General features: G+C 36.4%; 1 protein-coding gene and 1 long non-coding RNA gene across 23 annotated transcripts in view; one reads left to right on the forward strand and one right to left on the reverse strand.

Moving 5' to 3' along the window:
- Positions 1 to 13,863, forward strand: part of LOC123529752 (serine/threonine-protein kinase TBK1-like) — a 264,731-nt gene that overhangs the window by 16,743 nt on the left and 234,125 nt on the right. For 10 of the 12 annotated variants that reach the window (XM_053522231.1, XM_053522227.1, XM_053522233.1 and 7 more), the window contains exon 2: positions 12,704 to 12,881. The exons of the other annotated variants lie outside the window; for them this stretch is intronic. The gene's annotated coding sequence lies outside the window, so the exon portion shown is untranslated. The remainder of the gene's footprint in view (positions 1 to 12,703; positions 12,882 to 13,863) is intronic. 12 annotated transcript variants of the gene reach the window in all.
- The window catches only part of LOC128548003 (uncharacterized), a 217,683-nt gene that overhangs the window by 13,891 nt on the left and 189,929 nt on the right, over positions 1 to 13,863 (reverse strand). For 10 of the 11 annotated variants that reach the window (XR_008366859.1, XR_008366861.1, XR_008366860.1 and 7 more), the window contains one exon: positions 12,754 to 12,864. This is a non-coding gene — a long non-coding RNA (uncharacterized LOC128548003). The remainder of the gene's footprint in view (positions 1 to 12,753; positions 12,865 to 13,863) is intronic. The other variant, XR_008366858.1, reaches the window with a different exon arrangement.

Below are 13,863 nucleotides of genomic sequence, written 5' to 3' on the forward strand. Positions count from 1 at the left end.
CCTATATAACTCATATAACAAATGAACCCCAGGACGGGGCCTCTTTTCACCCCAGGGTCATAATTTGAACAATCTTGTTAGAGATCCACTAGGCAATGCTAGATACCAAATATCATAGGCCTAGGCCTTGAACATTCAGACAAGTATTTTTTTAAAAATTTTTCTTGTATGAGTCTATGTAAAACTTGGGACCCCCGGGGTGGGGCCTCTTTTCATCCCAGGGGCATAATTTTAACAATCTTGGTAGAGGACCATACGGCAATGCTTCATACCAAATATCAAAGGCCTAGGTCGTGCGGTTTCAGACAAGCAGATTTTCAAAGATTTTTCCTATACAAGTCTATGTAAAACTTGGGACTCCCCGGGGCGGGGCCTCTATTCACCCAGGGGCACAATTTGAACAATTTTCATAGAAGACCATAAGATAATGTCACATGCCAAATATCAAGGCTCTAAGCCTTGTGGTTTTGGACAAGAAGATTTTTGAAGTTTTTCCTTTTGGTTGCCATGGCAACCAGAGTTCTGCATGGAATCAATTCTTTGAACAATTTTGAAAGGGGATCACACAAGGATCATTCCTGTGAAGTTTGGTGTAATTCTGCATAGTGGTTTTCAAGAAGAAGTTGTTTTTTTAAAATGTTGACGGACACACGACACACGACGCACGTCGCACGACGGACGACGGACATTGAGCGGTCACAAAAGCTCACCAAGAGCCTTTGACTCAGGTGAGCTAAAAATCTTCTTGTCCAGAACCATAAGGCCCAGACCATAGATATTTAGTACTTAGTATTGTCTAGCGGTCAACTATCAAGTTTGTTCAAATCAGACCCTGGGGTCAAAATTGACTGCGCGCTGGGGTCAACAGGATTTACATTGGCTTGTATAGGGAAAAACCTTTTAAAAATCTTTTCTGAAACCATAAGGCCCAGAGCTTAGGTATTTGGTATGTGGTATGCTCTAGTGGTTTTCTACCAAGACTTTCAAATCATGACCATGGGGTCAGTATAGGCCACGCACGGGTGATCCTTTGTTTTACATAAACTTTTTTGTTTTTGAAGCGATGGCAACGAAATTTGGACCACAAGTATAATGTTTGATACAGATTTCAATACACATCTTGAATAGTCTTAATTGTGACCTACTGACCTACTTTCTTGTTTTGAAGGTACAGCATAGAAAATTGGACCACATTTATAATTTTTGATACAGATTTCAATACTCGTCTTTAATATTCTTAACCCTGACCTACTGATCTATTTTCTTGTTTTTGAAGCTACAGCAAAGAAATTTAACTTCTGATACATATTCCAATATTCATCTTTAATATTCTTAACCCTGACTTACTGACCAACTTTCTTGTATTTGAAGCTACAGAGATTTGGACCACCTGAATCATTTTTAGCTCACCTGAGCATTGCTCAGGTGAGTTTTTGTGATCGCTCAATGTCCGGCGTCCATCGACTGTCGTCTGTTTGTCAACATTTAGCTTGTGTATGCGATAGAGGCTGTATTTTTCAACTGATCTTCATGAAATTTGGTCAGAATGATAACCTTGATGAAATCTAGGCTAAGTTCGAAAATGGGTCATCTGGGGTCAAAAACTAGGTCACTAGGTCAAATCAAAGAAAAACCTTGTGTATGCGATAGAGGCTGTATTTTTCAATTAATCTTCATGAATACTGGTCAGAATGATTACCTTCATAAAATCTAGGCTAAGTTCGAAAATGGATTATCTGGGGTCAAAAACTAGGTCACTAGGTCAAATCAAAGAAAACTCTTGTGTATGCGATAGAGGCTGTATTTTTCAATTAATCTTCATAAATATTGGTCAGAATAATTGCCTTGATGACATCTAGGCCGAGTTCGAAAATGGGTCATTTGGGGTCAAAAAGTAGGTCACTAGGTCAAATCAAAGAAAAACCTTGTGTATGCGATACAGGCTGTATTTTTCAATTAATCTCCATGAGTATTGGTCAGAATGATAAGCTTGATGAAATCTAGGCCGAGTTTGAAAATAGGTCATCTGGGATCAAAAACTAGGTCACTAGGTCAAATCAAAGAAAAACCTTGTGTATGCGATACAGGCTGTATTTTTCCATTAATCTTCATGAATATTGGTCAGAATGATAACTTTGATGAAATCTAGGCCGAGTTCGAAAATGGGTCATCCGGGGTCAAAAACTAGGTCACTAGGTCAAATCAAAGAAAAACCTTGTGTATGCGATAGAGGCTGTATTTTTCAGTTGATCTTCATGAATATTGGTCAGAATGATTGCCTTGATGAAATCTAGGTCGAGTTCGAAAATGGGTCATCTCGGGTCAAAAAGTAGGTCATTAGGTCAAATCAAATAAAAACTGTGTGTATGCGATAGAGGCTATATTTTTCAATTGATCTTCATGAAATTTGGCCATAGCCTTGATGAAATCTAGGTAAAGTTTGAATATTATCATCTTGGGTCAAAAACTAGGTCACTAGGTCAAATCAAAGAAAATACTTGTTTATACTCAAGGTTTTTGCTCCAATCTTAATGATAATTGGTCAGAATATTTTTTTCCATGAAAACACTAGGTCAAACATGTTAACACTGTTATGGTGTGTTATGGTGTGGTTTGCAGGTGAGCGACCTAGGGCCATCTTGGCCCTCTTGTTACATAGTTCAGTGGTTACCTTGAATAATCTTTACCATGACCTACTCACTTAGTTTTTTTTTTGTTTTTGAAGCTTTAGCAAAGAAATTTGTTAATGCAAGCAACTAAACTCCGATGAGCGATACAGGGCCATCATGGCCCTCTTGTTTTGTTTTGGTTTGGAATGAAATCTTAAATGTTTGTCGATGTTAAAATGGAAATGAGTGAAGCTATTTACAGAGCTGTGGCAGGTTATGCATATCAAATAAAAGTAGTTTTAAGTGAAAGTAGTCCAGAAACATACAATACGGATTTTTTTCTGCCTGTTCATATTTACTTGTGAAATGCAAGCTGTATTTTTGACAGAAATTATATAGGTATATAATAAAATGATTTATCACATGTTTTTCAGCGAATTATCGAAGTATTAGGATGAAATATGTGAAAAATATCAAATGTATTTTTCACTGGTAAGAAACTATAAAATGAGTAAAGATATAGTCAAAACTTGAAAATAAAAAGAAAATTTGTTTGTGTTATATGTAAGATCAAAGTATGCATCACTCAACAGTACCAAATAAAACAGATTAATTTGATTGAAAGCCTATTTTTATACAATGAAATATTCAATGGCGTTGTACATTTCATTCAACAAATGATGAAATTAAATGTAAAACTCGCATAAAATCAAAACATAACACGTGTTATCGCATATAAAACAACTATCAGAAACTTAAAACGATATCATAAAGTCTTTAATGGCGCGGAGTATTTGTGGTGGCTTTTTATACGCCCGAAGGGACGTATTATGTTATGACGCTGGTGTCCGTCTGTCCGCCTGTCCGTCCGTCTGTCTGTCCGTCCGTCTGTCCGTCTGTCCGTTAGCAATTTCGTGTCCGCTCTGTAACTCTTGAACCCCTTGAAGGATTTCAAGGAAACTTTACACAAATGTTCACCACACCGAGACGATGTGCAGACCGCATGTTTTGGATGTCTCACTTCAAGGTCAAGGTCACACTTAGGAGTCAAAGGTCATATCAGTTTGTTTCGTGTCCGCTCTGTAACTCTTGAACCCCTTGAAGGATTTCAAAGAAACTTGACACAAATGTTCACCACACCAAGACGACGTGCAGAGCGCATGTTCCGGATGACTTGCTTCAAGGTCAAGGTCACACTTGGGGGTCAAAAGTCATATCAGTTTGTTTCGTGTCCGCTCTGTAACTCTTGAACTGCTGGAAGGATTTCAAAGAAACTTGGCAGAAATGTTCACCACATTGTAACGATATGCAGAGCGCATGTTCCGGGTGACTCGCTTCAAGGTCAAGGTCACACTTAAGGGTCAAAGGTCATATATGACTTTGCTTTGTGTATATTGCTCTGCATTGCAGTGGTCTTGTTTTTATTTGGCAGATCTCTTTTTTGTACTTACAATAAATTTTTTTTTTTGAATTACTTCCCTTTTATGTCACTATAAATAGCTTATTTTGAAACTTTTTTTATTATTGGCCGTAGGGAAAAACCGAGACCACTTTTCTGTGGTACAACATGGATGGTACCTCCAATTTTAAGGTGTATTTTTACATACCTATACCTGATAAGGATTTTTTTGTAGACTTTGATTTTTTTTTTGTGGACTTAGATTTGTTTTTTGAAGTTTTCCTTTTGTTGTTCCAGTCCTTTGGGGCTACAACAGTCAAGTTCTTAAAATTTTGCTCCAATCCTATGATGTAAGCCTTCGGGCGTATACTGCCCCGCATGGCGGCGCTCTTGTTTAGTAAGTGCAATGTATGTATATTTTTTTTCCTTTCGATTTACAAAATTTCAAAATTTCATTTTAAATGTAATAATGGCATCAGATTTAAAAAACATAAACGAGAAAAATAAATTTCACTCGAAGAAAAGAAGCAGGAAAGAAATCAAAGAGCGGAAAAGAAAGCAATTTTTGTCGGACATCACGTGGAAAATTCCTTTCGCCGGTTTTCAATTTGATGAATGCGCCAGAAAGAAATAGTATTGATGAGCGTTGTTTTTCCAAAACCTCTTATACATGCATTTCTCAATTACATATTGATGGCTTACCAATATTATTTTATGTATGCATATCCAAATATTTTGTTCAGTGAGTTGCTGACTTTACCGTTTGCATAATAAGGCCTAATTACAGTAAAGGAACCAGCTTGGGAACCATCGCGTAATGGCGGACAGGTTTTTGAACACTAATTTTTCACTTGGCATTGTCACAGAGGTCTAAATTAAAGTTGTTTTCTGTTTAAATTTTATTGTGAATGTATTTTGGAAATTTTGGTAGAAAAAATGGGAGAGGAGGTTGCTTTTGGTAAAGTGAAAACTCAGTTTAGTATGAGTAGTACTTCCAGGTCACAGCAGTGTGATTTTGATGTGATTTTACAGTAAGCAAATGCTACAAGAGAAATCTCTCTTAGAAGATACATGACCCCTACTTTTCTCTTCATTTTATACCAGTTTTATCATAACTCTTTAAAATTAGGTAAGGATTTGTTCTCTTAAATGGGTCTAGCTATGTTTGGTAGCTCTTTAAAAAATGTCAGTTTTATATAGAATATATAGGGAATACTATTTAGTGTAGTCTGACCATAACATTAGGAGTAGCTGAGCAAATGTTACGCGCAAATAACCGATCTGCGCGTTTGTATTGGTAAATCCCTTAGCGCAAATAACTAATTTGCGATTAGCGCGACGCTTTGCAAATCGGGCAGCCTTACTCACATTTGTTAAATCACGTTTGGTAAATCAGTCTGCGCTAAAGACTTAACGATTGTATTTTCCGACAAAATTATATATGAGGCCTTTTATACAAAATTGTTTTATGATAAAAATGGCAAAATCCAGATATGCTTCAATGTGTGAATTGTCCGAGCCATTCTGCTTTACGTGTACTTACATTAAATAATAAAAAAAGTGATCCATATATTTATGCAGTTATTTGAAGAAGATATTTACGTCCTTGGTAATGTTCGTACTATTTCTTTAAAAGTCATATTTAGCTCGACTATTCGAAGAATAGGGGAGCTATCCTACTCGCCCCGGCGTCGGCGTGAGTGTGAGCGTCACACAAATGTTAAAGTTTGCGTACCAACCCAAATATTTTCAAAGTCCATTGAGATATTGCTTTCATATTTTGCATTCTTGTTTACCATCATGACCCCAGTCTGTAAAAAGGAGGAGGCAACTCTATCAAGCAATTTGACTGAATTATGGCCCCTTTTCGACTTAGAATATGCTTATTGTAATGTTAAAGTTTGCGTACCACCCCAAATATTTTTAAAGTCCATTGAGGTATTGCTTTCATATTTTGCATAGTTGTTTACCATCATGACCTTAGTCTGTAAAAAGGTGGAGGCAACTCTACCAAGCATTTTGACTGAATTATGGTCCCTTTTTAACTTAGAATAAATGTTAAAGTTTGCGTACCACCCCAAATATTTTCAAAGTCCATTGAGATATTGCTTTCATATTTTTCATACTTGTTTACCATCATGACCCCAGTCTGTAAAAAGGAGGAGGCAACTCTATCAAGCATTTTGACTGAATTATGGCCCCTTTTTGACTTAGAATATGCTTATTGTAATGTTAAAGTTTTACTCATTGCTTATATCATACTATCAAGCACTGAGAATAGTCGAGCGCGCCGTCCACTGACAGCTGTTGTTACTTATCGGCATCCCTGATGTATTTCGTAACCACTTATTGTATTCAGTTATTTTTATTTCTTTTATAGTGTAACCTTTAAAAACTGAATTAATTACTTTCACAAACACACAAATAAAATAGCAAATACTGACATGTATTCTAAGCATTTTTCATTAAATGTTAATTTTTCCAAGGACCTCATTTGCGTCCTTAATTTTTCTTCTGTAAGACATTATAGTTCAATGTTAAATTATGCCAACTGGTAATCGAAATAGCCACATTGTTTTTTTTCTTTTAAACTGTGAGTTTCGCGCCCCTGGCGGAATAAAATGATGTCTGTTGCGTTTCACTCATTGTACACCTTTGTCCTTCCTCATCATTTAACTTGAAAGTACCATATAGAGCCCTCATTCCTGGTTAGACATTTTTCAGAGTAATGGTCTTGATAACATCTGAGCTGTTTGAAACTCAGTCATTTCGGAGTAACAACTGTGTAAGTTTGAATTTAAGGACAGTCTTGCGTATAGTATTACATTCATTCCATATACCGAAACGTAGAGGTTAATTTCGCATATGGATCATGATCAGTCAAAAAGTAGGTCACTAAATACAACAATAAAATACTGCTCACACTACAAAGGCAATGTTTTTTCGCCAACATTCATGAAACCCCTTGTCTGTTTGCCTTGGGTCTACCATAAAGATACCAGTATCCTTAATTCATCTCCTGTTCTATCAGTACTGCGTACACTGCTTTGTTTGGCGCAGAGTTTCCTTTTGCTGCATCTTGCAGCAACATTCGTTTCTTTGTTTGTTTGTTTGTTTTGGGTTTAACGCCGTTTTTCAACTGTATTTCAGTCATGTAACGGCGGGCAGTTAACCTAACCAGTGTTCCTGGATTCTGACCCAGTACAAACCTGTTCTCCGCAAATAACTGCCAACTTCCCCACATGAATCAGAGGTGGAGGACTAATGATTTCAGACACAATTATCAAATAGTCACGGAGAACATACGCCCCGCCAGAGGATCAAACTCACGACCCCGCGATCCGTAAACCAACGCTCTTACCTACTGAGCTAAGCGGCTTTTGCAGTTGTATACAGTGTCTTAGGATTTTTAAATGTATCAAGTGATTTACTTTTGCGTAATGCTAACGAGTTGGACAAATAGTACAGAAACTTCTGTCATTAAATGTTTTGCTCTTGTTGTATGGAACAACATAACGACATTCAGAATTTTCCGACGATCACAAACCTTGTCTACTAGGAAAATACACTATAAGAAGTTCTGTTAAGTACATAGGTGCTCTGCCAGTAAGACAGCTACACATGAAATAAAGTTTCTTAAACTCAATCCTTGCTTTCACCAGCAACCAATGTAAGTCATACAATGCTTGTTTGGAACTGTCAAATATCCTCCTGTTAAGGACAAGTTTTGGACACATGTTTTGAATACGTTGCATATTACGCACCTCACCTTTAGCTACACCATACAGTATGACATTGCAGTAATCCAGATGTGAAATATCTAGAGACAAAACTAAAATTTCAGTGGCTGCTTTGGTTAAATATTTTCGGATGTTCTTAATTTGTAGGTAATTCAACATGGCTGTACGGCAAGTTCGAAGTTTCATCAAAAAATGCACCAAGATATCTAATTGTGTTTTCACGTTTGATATCATCACCAGCAATGTTAATCGACTTTGTAAAACATTTGTTTAACTGAGGTCTGCTTCCAAACATAATAAATTCGGTTTTTGAAGAGTTCATTTCCATCCAGTCATTGATTGTAACGGTGCACCGTTTGAGGTCTCCGACCGCTTGTAGTTCTACGGAAGCAGATATGGGACGAAAGCTTTTATTTGCTATATTATGATCAGCAAATCGTAGACTGATATGGATTTAGGAATGACATCAAAAAGGGGCACACTGAATTCAAGCTGGCGGTCTGATGAATATGCATTTTTGACATTAATCTTACAAGTACGAGGCCTTAAACAGGAGTCAAACCATTGAAGAGCTGTTTCACAGACACCATACTGTGCTTTTCGACAATGTGAAATACCGCACTTAATTCAACTGCAATAACAGCCGTGACGTCCTGTTTCTCCATACCAATTAGAAGATCATTAACCAACCGAAGCAGCGCAGATTCAAAGGTGTGATATTTCCTATATGCAGACTGGTTCTTAGGCAAAAGACTGTTTTGATTTACATGTTTGTTTAATCTGTAAAGACCTGCTTTCTTAATAAGTTTTGACAGAAATGATAAGTTACTCACAGGACGATAATTGGAAAGCTGTAGTTCAATGCCTACTTCTGTTAGTAAAGGTCTAGCAACAGCTTGTTTGTATTTCACATGAAAAACACTTTGTTGCAGTAAGAGATTCACCAATTTAGTGATACTAGGGAGAAATTCGTCTTCATGTGATCTTAGAATACGTGTTGGCAAAATATGTAGCTCTGAAGACATAAATTTCAGCTCACTGATGAGATTTTTTTTTCACGTCACCTTGATCCAATTCAGCAAATGTGTCTAAATTTTGTACATCCCTTATTTCTTATTTGAGGTTCAAAGTTTTGGTATCCGCTGGGGGATTGACGTAGTTTTGAGATTTTTGCCATGAAAATGTCAGCAAATATTTCAGCCAGTGATTTATGAGACTCTCCTTGAGGCACTAGGTTTTCAAATTTGGTAGCATTTAGTTCAGATACTAATGCGTACAGAGTCTTGGAATCACCTTTAGCGTTCCCTATCTTTTTACTGAGTGTGTTTCTGTTTTGACGTTTGATTTAAAAATTATATTCGTTTCTTACTGCTTTATACGACTCGAACTGATCTGTTTTACCGTAGCACCTCCATGTGTCAGGATACTGGTTATAAGACCCAGGGAAGTGCCTACGCCTTTAGTATCTTGAACAATCGTTTGGGTCCAATCGCTAAGGTGACTATGTCTTAGACTAGCTGACAAACGATGTAGAATGTTCTTTGTTAAAACGTAGAGCTGGTGAGACCAAATATCTCACATATAGAATTTTCCTCTGGCTACCTTGCCTAAATGATTCGTGTACCAATGATTCGTAAATGATTTTAATTATGAGCTAGACAATTTCAGGGATCAGGCAAATCACTAAATGTTTCAAACTAACAATTTTCAATTAAAAATGATCAGTTCAAACTCCTATAGGCTGGAGACTATACTTGACTGGTCTTTTTGTTGAAGTTCCCGTCAGACAATGTCTATGAATCAACAACATACGAGTTCTATCGCATAGATGCTCGGCCTCTGTCCTCTCAAACTCTATATGATTGCCCTGACTCCTGGATGCTCAGCGCCTATATGCTATCATATGAAGCATTCAACTACCATATAGGTATATCCCCGATGCCTTGGCTGTACTTCGCCAATAACGCTGAACCGTCTATAAGCTGGAACTCTCTTACTATCTCAATAGATTACCAAACTCTTGGTCTCTGTCTCAGCTTCCCGATTCTGAGCTCTCTGTCATCCATCTACTTATTTATACCCCAGCAAACGTGCTATTTTTAGAACTTGTTTCTGATTAGTCCAAATTAAAACATAGCGTTTTACAACGAGTACTTGCTCTATCAAATATCTGGTTCCCTTTAACTTAAATTGTGTATGACATAATGTGTGATGCTGGGACTCAGCCATCCACATAATGAACCCAAATCAGCCACAAATGACCCAAATTCTATTATTAACAGCAATTCAACAATAATTATAGCAATGATAGCATGGAAAGGGAGTCAAGCCCTATCTGTGCTTAATGTGTTACGTTATCAATACATTAAACATACAAATCATTCTGACACCATGTAAGCTCAGACTTTCTAACTTGTTGTTTTAGATGTTGCAAATTCCGTTGAACCATGATTTGGGTGCTCTCTGAATTATAGTTTTCTCTTTATGAGGAGCGTGCTTGTTCATGACATCCTCTATTTCCGATTGAATCTCATTCAAAAACATGTTGATATTCTGTGAATCAACGTGTGTTATTGCATTTAGGTCACTGGAAAATTCTGATTCGTACAGATTCTGATTCGTACAACACAGTGGTCAGATAAAAATTATCTAGGCTCACATTTCTCTACACGAAAACCATTAACTTATGACAAGATCTAAGCCAAGACTCCTGTATGAGTACTGAAATCAACATGCTGTTCCAGGCCAATTGCTACTTTGAAGTCACTAAGTTAGTAAACGCACTGTTGTCACTGTTGATATGCAAATAGAAATCACCCATTACAAGTAAATTTTCATAATGTGGTAAGATGATTTCGGTGAAGTCAAAGAATTTAACAACGAACTGGTTGCCAGTCGATAGAGCCGGGGGTATATACACACCCAATACGCGTACGGTAAAAATGTTTGAAAACGAGTCAACAGAACGAAATCTATTTTCTCATCCCTGAGGTATTTGCCCACAACATCAGCTTTGTTCACAACAGATCTACAGTTCAGAGTAATGTAACGCAGGATACATGTTTGCTTATATTTTTGAACTGATTGAATTTCTTAGGGTATACCTCGTTTACTTCTTTACGTTTTCTTTTTACATGCAATATTGTGTAAGTTTATAATCCTAATGCCGCATGGTCAAATTCCCTAATCCTCTATTGTTCGATATCGTATATCCAATATCCAATATCCAATAACTGATCTCTAGAGAAGTTATACTTTACAGGTGCACGACAGGTAATGTCTGATGTAAATTCATAAAGAAAATTATCAAAAATGTCACTGGATGCAAGCCACTCAATCACTGAAAATGATACAGCAACATAAAACATAGATAGATGCAAATTACATTCACATCCAATATATCCAATTTTCAGCACAATCTCCATACAAATAACAGAGTTATTATGTAACAGAGTTATTATGGTTAGATTCAAGAGCTAAGGAAACACGTTTGCCTCATATGGCGGCAGTGTAGATTTTTCTTATATCTTCACTCATTGCTATGCCACTCGTGAAAATATTTCAGCATCTGTTGTTCACTCGTTAAAGATATTTCAATCTTACACTGAATCAAACATGAAATATTACACTGAATCAAACAAGTATCCTCTATTTATTGCTATTCCTATGAGTACAATATCATATCATGTATATAGTGTAGTTCATCACGTATACTATATGCGCGTTGTTTTACATTGATGTAAAAAAATTCACAGCTTGTTTAAATGATAAATTCATTAATAGGGCTTAAAGACTTATTTTGGACAAAAAATATGATACGCCATTTATAGATTTATTGGTCGACTTTCTACATGACTAAAATCGTGTGTCGTTAATACCATGATCAAAATTATTAATAATGAATTTATTTATATATTCATTATTATTATTGAATATTTCATTTTTATCTTGAAACGTCCATACTCGAAATTTGCCTCTATAGGGATCATGCACTTCATCACATTGATCCTGTCTAGTACAAGTTCTGTATACTAGTATTCTTGTATATGGTTATCCGTATTAAGGAATTGCTCTGCAGTATGTTAGCAGTTTACATTCATTATGGCAGACAACTCTATGTCCTATAAGATAATGAATCGAGCTTGTTTTCTTGAGGTTGTCTTTCTCTTTCTTCCGCTACCATGAATGAACATTTCTTATGGCGCCGGCAATGTAAACTGATTTCATATTTTTGGGGGAAACTGATATGCCATTGACATGAACATGAATAAGTATAACAAAGTATCAATTTAGTGTACAGCTGAGAAATCAGTTCGGATGCAAGTTAACTTAATCATATAATGAATAATAAATATATGGAAATGAAAGTCAGCGGATGTCAATGACTAAAACGACATTCCATTTACATGTCAAATAGAACAGACACTGAAACTAAGCTATTATTCAAGTATCCGCTTGAATATATGGATCCAAAACAGGAACGTCTATACATGTAATTGATAAAGGATTGTTTTACAGCTCTATGCATAAAAAGCGCTTCCTGAAATAAACGCTTTCCCATTTGTAGTTTTTAATACTTTTACAGAGTAGGCTATTCCATAGTTGTACTAATAATTATAACAACAGTTTCAGGGACGTTATGTTATAGATTGTTGATAAGATGTCACATACTCTTCTGTTAGCGGACTTGTGACACGCATCTTACTTTCTATATTTGTGAATATCTTTTTGCATTTTTTTCTTTTAAGTTCTTGACTCTACTGAAGAGAATTTAATATATCGTATGTATTGCAGTACATGTGTAATGCCGATCTGAACACTTCATGAGTTAAGAAAAATTGTCAGGGGATTTGGTTCATGACTCGAGTTTTAAACATTTGTTAGCGTTTTCTTTTCACTTTTAAAGTTAAAGACATTCAGAAACTGATGGCATCTATGTCTTACTTTTCCTCCAGTAGCTGATCTGCCATAATGTACAACCGAACATGTGATAAATTTGCCTTACCAGAAGAACCTCGTGTATTCCGCACAGACACTTTCTACAGGGACGATGAAGGACAAGTTTAGCCTCTGTGTTTCTCTTCTAGTCTCCAATGCACTCACACGAACTAATCTGCTGAAAAACGATTTGTTGTAAGTACAAAGTTTGTAAAAAATGAAATTTTTGTGTCAATAAAACTTGTTTCCCCTGTAGTAGATACATTTCTACACAAATCTTGTTTTGATTAATTTTGGTAACTTTGTGTAATCCAAATTGAAGAAATATAACTCAGTAGGTATGATTAATTGTTGAATGCAACCGGCTGAATGGGAACAAAAATGGGTAATGGCATTTCATCCACAAAAGTGCAGCTACTACATATATCAAGATCAAGAATTCCAAAAGCTCAAAGGAATCAGTCTTGCAGAAGTAACATCTAGAAATTACTTGGAAGTCGATATCCAGGTTGGATCTGTCTTGGAATGACTACATCAATAGAATAACATGCTATGCTTTCTTCGCCACAACCTGCGATCTGCGAGCACTGATGCCAAGACGAATGTATACTACAAATTAGTACTATCAAACCTTGTGTGCCTCCATCTGTAATCCTTATTTGATGAAACATGTAAATCAAACCGAGATGATCTAAAGAAGAGCAGCAAGATTTGCTCGAATAGATATCATAACAACAGTAGTTCCATGCTTGAAGATCTTGGCTGGGAAACACTTGAAATTAGAAGGACGAAATTACAACTGACGATTTCTGTAAGATTCACCATAATCTCAATGACACCGAATCATCAGACTACTTAGAAAGGCAAATGACATCTAACGCTTCAAACAATCTTTTGCCGACACCGACGATCAAGTGACGACAATACCTTGTTGCTTTCCTCAAAATTCAGACGAGCTAATAACGGTCATGAGTGACAGATCTTTGTATCTACGTTGCTAGGGATTTGTTAAGCTATGACAATTTGAAATGTAAGCTATAAAGTGCCTGGAACCTGCTCTGTTTTTTTCTTCGGTACACAAATTATGACTGTGTGTTATTTAAGCGTAAAATAAGGAAATACAACATTTTAAATTTCGTGTATAGCCCATACATATAAGGTGATGTGGCACTTCTGT

Source organism: Mercenaria mercenaria, chromosome 13, assembly GCF_021730395.1.
Source record: "Mercenaria mercenaria strain notata chromosome 13, MADL_Memer_1, whole genome shotgun sequence".
In the NCBI taxonomy this organism is placed as follows: domain Eukaryota; kingdom Metazoa; phylum Mollusca; class Bivalvia; order Venerida; family Veneridae; genus Mercenaria; species Mercenaria mercenaria.